Consider the following 7,971-nt stretch of genomic DNA (forward strand, 5'->3'; position numbering starts at 1 on the left):
AGAGTTAAAACTATAGGTCTGAGAGCAGTTTAGATTTTATTTTCTTGCTCTAGAAAAAACACAGCTCCACATCACATGACACACTAGTGAAGTCTCAAAATGGCAGTAAAAGCATCACTTAAGACTTAGATAGCTTAAAACCATAAAAGGCAATCACAGCACAGTAGATAGATTGGATGTTAAAGTCAAACAAACTTTTTAATGTTTGAACAGAGTCTGTAGCCCAACCAGACTGTATAAAATGATAGATGTAACCAACGTGACGCCACTCATTGGTTTGTTGAGTTCGGCATTGTGACCATCCCCATGTTGGTTTTTTGGAGCCAGAGGTGACCATATTTAGACAAGAGGGTGTAGCTGTGGAGGAGCGAGAGCTGAGTCTGACTCAAAGGCCGTGCTTATGCCCTGCAGACGGCCTGTCACTCAAAGCAGCCACACCCTTAATTATGCTTAACTTTAAGCCTCAGTAAAAGGTAAACGGGTCAGTTACAGAAAAATGCATCTGTGATACAGTTGACATGAATGAGGAAATTAGCTATAGAGCCCAAAATTGTTTTAGTACCAGGCTGTGGACATGTTTATTTCTGTTGTAAAGTTGGGTATTTTTTACAGGGGGGTCTATGGGGATTGACTCACTTCTGCAGCCAGCCTCAAGTGGCTGTTCGAGGAACTGCAGTTTTTAGGCACTTGCTAACTGTTTTTCAAGACTGAGTTTGATCACTCATCTCCTCAACTTCCTTTTTAAAATCATGATTTTCAAAAGCTAATATAACACTACATCGTTAGAATATGCTTGAACCAAATAATAGCACACATCTGTCAAATGAGCTGCACAGGTTGCCGTTCGTGTTTGTAGTGTAAGGCGTGCGAAATGTGGGACCAAAAGACATACAGAATAAAAAAAAAAGGCCTTTACCATCATCTTATACCCTCTGCCTTCCAATAATTCTGACTCTTACTTTGTCCTTCGTTTACGCTGGTGTCATTTGGCTCCCGGAGTGGCTCCCTAATCAGCAATCTGCTTATACCAACTGGGTCATTTGCACCCTAATGAGATCAGGGAAGGGTGATCCAATGCTTTGAGCTTGAGATCACAGCAACAGCCCTTTTTATTTCAATGTATACAAACAAACAGCACACATTCCCTGACTTTGTAGTACTTAGTTTTCTTTCACCACAGATTTGTTTCAGACATGACACAATGTGATGAGAGTGCAAAAATAACTTAAAAAAAACATTTGGATGAATAACTGTAAAATAGACAGTGTGGCCATTAACCAGAGGGTTTTAGATAAGGTCGAAAACACCCATGTCTGTTTGCTTCTCTGTTTTCAAGAAACAGCAGCATTGAGCTTAGAGCTGGTTTAGTAATTCTCCAAGCAGATTAGGATGCCTACTGCATGCTTGCAGGGGATTGGGCACACAAGCACAAAGTCCAACAATACATCAAGACAGATTACCGAACCACCGTGGCACATGGCCGACCACAGCTACAAGAAAGACTTATTACTGCTGATTTCTTTCTCTTATAGTCTTACATTTAACACTCACAGGCATTCATAAACACACATGATGCAACTCTGTCCAGATATGCAGCACATGCATGCTGTACACACACACACACACACACACACACACACACACCCAACATGCTAGCACACATACCAACATGAACACACATGTACACATACCATGCACACACCAGTACCCAAGCACTTGAGCCTGATCATCTGGTGCTGATCTCTTCTGTTTGTACAGAGGTCATATTATATTCTTAACAATACATAGTATTATCTGCAAAAACAATTATATGAGCGTTCACATTGCTAGTTTTCTCCTCAGAAATAATCTGCTCCGTTGTGTGATGTTCATTTAAAGGTAAATGCCCGACCTTGGTTTCCTACAGTGCATTCAACAAGTCATTTTATTTTTGTGTATCCATTCCTAAGCAACCCTCAGTATTTGTTTTTTTAGCTGTGGGTTATATATGTGGAGAGCAGTTAAAAACAGTAGTGTGAGAGAGAGTAAGATGCAGCTGAGAGAACGTGAGAACCACAGCAGATATTCAAATCCTGTGGCTGCAATAAACGCTGGAATGCTGCGACTGCACTCCATGAAGATGTTGGCGGGTATGATTTTTCCCCTTATGACAGTTGAAGATACGTGTAAAGTGCGTGTGTTCCTATGATACATATACGCTACATTATTCCATAAAGGGACAGTTTACCTACAAAATCAAACATACATATTTTTCCTCTTCCTCTTACCTGTGGTGCTATGTATCAGTCTAGATTGTTTTGGTGTGAGCTGCAGAGTGTTGGAGATATCAGCTGTAGAGATGTCTGCCTTCTCTTGATTATAATGGAACTAGATGGCACTCGGATTGTTGTGTTCAAAGCGTCCTCAAGAAAATCCACAGACAGAGTTTCATACAGGAGCTATCTTCTTTCTACCGAACTACACCTGCCAACTGTATCACAGTGCAGAAGGAAACGAGCATCTACTGTTAGCTCACTCAGCACCACTGAGGTAGATAACATTAAAGCTCAGTGAAAGGGGATACCTTAAATGTTGACCTCATGCTGTGATGAGAATGAGCCTTTTGTCCATGAGTAGATGCACACTTCCTTCTGCGTGGTGATATGGATGGTGTTGTTCTGTTGAGTTTGTCAAATGTATTTTTTTAGCACTTTGAGCATCCCAAGTTGAGTGCCATCTAGTTCCATTATAATCGAAAGAAGGCAGACATTTCTACGGCTGATATCTCCAACACTCTGCAACTCACACCAAAACAATCTAGACTGATAAATAGCACTACAGGTAAGAGAAAAAAAATGTATTTTTGATTTTGGGGTGAACTGTCCCTTTAACCCTTCTACATAATGGGATGTGAGTGCAACATATCCTCACACAACAGTTCATATTATAACTTACGAAAATGCACAAACAACGTTTTGTATCTAACGTGTCGTTACACAGGTTAGGTTTAGGCAAATAAAGTTATGTAGGTTCAATTTAGGAAAAGAAACATGGTGTCGACGTATCTTAGAATAACTCAGAGTTCATTTGGTTTCACATAGGACACAAGCCTGCGTCCTGACACAGACTCTTGCGCTTTGTACTACATCCTTCCTTCCTCCCATCAGCACATTGGTCATGTGATTGCAGCCTTCCAGATTATGTGTTTTATATATGAATTCTGGTGCTTTAGTTCTTGTAGGCATGCAAACAAACAGTGCATGACAACAGCCTGGTAAGTGACAACAGAATACAGTTTGGTATATTTTAATGATTCCTCTCTACATCAGTGGGGACTGCTTGCAGTAAATATGGAACACTTGTAAAATAAATATGTCCTCAATGCTGCAGTTATGAGAATTTCCTGTGGTTTGTAACATTAAACATTTACATTCAAATAAAACCGATGTTGTGGTTGTACTTACTGCATGAACATGCAGACAGAAACATCATGTCAAGGGACATTTGTATGTGATATGATATTTCCCCGGATACTCCAGCCTCCTCCAACAGTCCAAAGACATGCAGGCTAGGTTAATTGGTGACTCTTAATTGGCCAATGGTGTGCATGTGAGCGTGAATGGTTGTCAGTCTCTATGGGTCAGCCCTGTGATAGTCTGGCGACCTGCTCAGAATGTATTCTACCTCTTGCCCAATGTCACCTGGGATAGGCTCCAGCCCCTCCACAACCCCTAACAGGGTAAGTGGTTATGTAAAATGAATGAATGATATATGATATTTTTCAATGCCAGTGGACAGTTTGCCCCAAATCTAGCCTCTACCTATTTCAGAAGACTATGACAAAAACTAAAAATGCTGCTTTGATTTAGTTTAAATGTTCAGTTACATTTTCTAAACATGTTTATACACTCTACACTGCCAGGATTTCAAACCTGCTGAGGAAATACTGATTTTTTTTTATTAATGTAGTTATTATTGGCTATAATGTAGTAAACTTCAAATATACTGAGTGAAAAAAAATACTGAAATTAGCTTGTGAAAAACACATGTAATGTTTTTAGCTGCAGAATATAAACTCCCACTAGATTGCCCTGAAAAAATCATGACCTCTGTGTCCTCCGTGGTAGCAACAGCCCTGTCTATATCATGAGCAAAAGCAGTAATTTGAACTATGAGGAATACTGACAGAAAATGTCTCTTGTGATCCATCCCCATCTGCTCTGCTGAGGGAAAAGTAAACATGGAGCTGTTTCCCTCGACAATTCCCAAGACTGTTGTTTCCTGCCAGAGCCACAACACTGCGGTTTCCTATAAAAAATCAAATTGGAGTCTGCTGTCAAATAAAAACACATATATATATTGCACAATTGCCCATTTATTGACTGCAAAATGTTCATACACAGACACACAAAGGGTGCTGGTGCTGTGTTGGCGAAGGCTCTCTCTACATGTCTGCACAGAGAAGGGTCTGACCCAGTCTAAAGGCTTGGAGTCCCAGAGGGCCAGCGAGGGTCTCAGGGCCCCCGTGGTTGAGAATAGGTAGGCGATCTATATTCATTGGCCAGCTTTGGAGAGGCCTGCTGTCATGCCTCCCCTGCCCCCCATGGCAGACCAAACCAGGGACCTGTGTGTGTGTGTGTGTGTGTGTGTGTGTGTGTGGGTGTGTGCGTGTACGTGTGTGTGTGTGTGTGTGTGTGTGTGTGCTTGCGCGTGTTTGTACGTGCTCCTCGTGGCACTAATGAAGTCTGACAGAGATGAATGGAGCTGGACCACACGGTTTCCAGCAACGAGGGGGCCAGAGAGCAGAGAGCGCAGGGAGTTATCTGCATAAAAAGGCAGAGAAGAGAGGGGAGATGGAGAACATGTTGGTGAGGAGAGAGGAGAGACTGTAGGGGTGAGGAGAGAGAGGAGGGTAGATAACATGAGGGAGTAGAGGGGGGAGGATGAAGGTGTTGGACCAGTCCTAGAGAGAGGGAGGGAGGGAGGAGGGGAGGTATGAGGCGCTCTCCACTGGCACCACATTTGCATTGGAGGTCAAGAGGATGATAAAGATGAGAGACTTACGACACCTAAACAACAAAGTAAACTGAGAGAGGACAGAAAAGGTGGAGAAAAATGCACCAGAGGGGGACAAGAGATAGTGATGGGCAGGAGAGAGAAGAAGAAGGAAAAACAGGGGAGAGGACGAGCAGTAAGAACAGTTTGAGAAATGGGGGTTGGCCCCATTAATGTTAATCAAACAGCCCTGACAGATCCTAATGAAGGTTTCATAAGAAGGGTTATTCATGATTTCTCCTGGTGCTCTCAGTGTCACATTTCCAGGTGAGAGCTGGACTGGCAAGAGCCAAAGTGTTCATCTTTGGTGTTATCCATTGCTTAAAAAGATTATTCCCTCATTATTTTTGCCCACAGAAAGGATGATATTTTAAAATCAATACAGAAACTAGAAAGATAAAGCAGAATCAAATATTTTAGGTGCTTGCTAGGCTTCTATCAACAGGAGGCGTGTTTTGGCTCAGGGTCCCTTTGCGATCTGATCACAGCTGAAATGAGTTGTGTTTGTCGCCACACACAACATGACACAAGTATAAAACAAGAGAGGACTATACATTTGTAAATGCCAGTGATCTGGGCAACCCATCAAATATGCACCATAATTCATATGTAACACAGTAACCATGAGCCAGTAATTCATGTATAACCCATGTAATCTGGAAGGCTGTGATCATGTGACCAAGCCCTGTCAGGAGTAAAGAAGGGGGTAGTATAAAGAGCGAAAGTCCACAATAGGAGGCAGGTTGGGGGGTTGGATGGGTCACACAAATATAGGACGTTCTCCCAGAAGACTAGTGTTCGGGACCGTTTGAAACCAAGTGAAATTTGACTTATTTTAGGGTATGTTCTCAGCATGTGTCCTCTCCTAAACCTACGCTATGTAACTTCAATTAAACCTAACCTACGTCACTTTGCGTTAAGTGTGTAACTTCATGCTAAATACGATACATGACTATGCTATTTGTGGGCACTAATTTGCTAGATATCATATGAGCTGCTTTTGTAAGATATCATACCTTGTATGAGGATACGTTGAATTGAAAGGCTTCATTTGCATGTAAAACTGTCCTTACATTTACTGAGATCTTTCCGATTCTGTCAAATCTGTCTGACACAATAATGCCTCTCGGGGCAATGACCAATATTTTGGGAGATCAGGTGTTGCCAGCAAATATCCAGGACATGACTCCCACTTCCAAGCGCCACTCATTGTTCACAGTTTGATTACCAACTTCAGACAGGTCCAGACAACATTTCAGCTAATGTCTTTATTTTATTTAACCCATATTTAACCAGTTAAGTCCCCTTGAGAACTACAATCTCTTTTACAAGGGAGACCTGGCCAAGAGAGCAGCAGCACACAAAAAGTTACAGCCAAACAACCACACAATAAAAAACATAAAAGACACACAGTAACATGTAGAAATATTATAACACCTTCACACTGACAAGACCCAACTGACTCGTTCATCCTTGTACTTATGAGAGCTGTAAACAGATATCTGCATATACATGCAAATGATGTAGTAAAAAGCTCATAAAAAGCTAAATGGTTGTCAGACGATAGCCGATGGGTTCAGAGACTGCATTCCAAATGCGTTCTTCCCCTTTTGCTCTTTATACGGACTGTTTACCTGCAGGCACCCAAAGCTCACTCACGTGTGATTGCTTAATGCTAACGGAAACCAGAACACTTCCTATACCAAAATCTTGTTGCATATATTTTCTTGTCCTACTCGTCATTTTAAAAGACACTGACTGGGTTAACGGGTTCTAAAGCTAACATTAAATAAAGATAAAGAGTTTAGGAGTAAAAGTGTGGCAGATGGTTTAGACTGCATCTGATGTGATTACGTGTTACATTAATTTTTAATGTTTCCTTTGGAGTTTTTTTTAATTTTGTTTGTTGTCTGTTTGCAGGATCTAAATTCCATCTATTCTATTCTATTCTATTCTAAATTTAAGTGAGGGGCCACCATTGAAGTGATTAGGCTTCAGTTAATACAGTATAGCGTTACCATTTGGCCATGTTTTCAAAGCTCTTTACATCTGCTTATAGAGCCTGAACTGAGCATCTTTACAGAGTTTCTTGCTTTTTGATTGCTCACGAGTGTAAATATGTAGTTCTGCATTTCCTACTTGGTTTAAAGACACAGAATGCCCAGCGACAGAGCGATAGAGGCTGCACAATTACACATGAAGTCAATGTAATGATGCGAGTGGACACAAATTCACGTGGATGAATTGAGGCAAAGACGTGTCTGACTGGAGTTTGGTGAGTCCTGAGATCAGTCATGGTCTAAACTGATTCATAAACACACATAGACACTCAAATACAACGACTGCTGAAACATTAAAATTTATGTGACTACTGCAAGGTGAAAATTTACAGTCTGAACACAACGTAAAACTGGGTGAGACATAAAAGTAATTAAACTTTAAAATGCTTTTTTAATGCTTAGTGAATTATTTTATGCCATTATAAAATCCTAAAGACTGTTACATAGTGTAGGATGTGGGCAGTTGCAGGCTTCTAAGATGTGTGACATATTTAGCTTTGTAGAGTGATGAGACTTTATGACCACCATGGTTAGCTACAGCATCTATCTGAGGTGATTATCCAGCGCGCTGTGATGCATATAACTGACAATGATGCGAGGACCAGCTGCAGAAAAAAACAAACCACCTTTAGAGACCTGTGCTGCTCAGTATTGTGGATGTGTGTGTTGATCACTGTTTTTATTCCAGATATCTGGTGGACCAGCTCTCAGTGTACACCCTACCTGTCATGATAATGACTGTTTTGCAGAGGATGTGCACACATATACCGTCCTGCTTTCCCTTCCTGCCGGCCGTCTGTGGTGGTAGCATTGATGTGTTTATGTACCATATGCACCATGCTGGTTCCCATTATGGACCCGGGGCTCTCTCACCTCC

Source organism: Epinephelus moara, chromosome 8, assembly GCF_006386435.1.
Source record: "Epinephelus moara isolate mb chromosome 8, YSFRI_EMoa_1.0, whole genome shotgun sequence".
Taxonomy (NCBI): Eukaryota; Metazoa; Chordata; class Actinopteri; order Perciformes; family Serranidae; genus Epinephelus; species Epinephelus moara.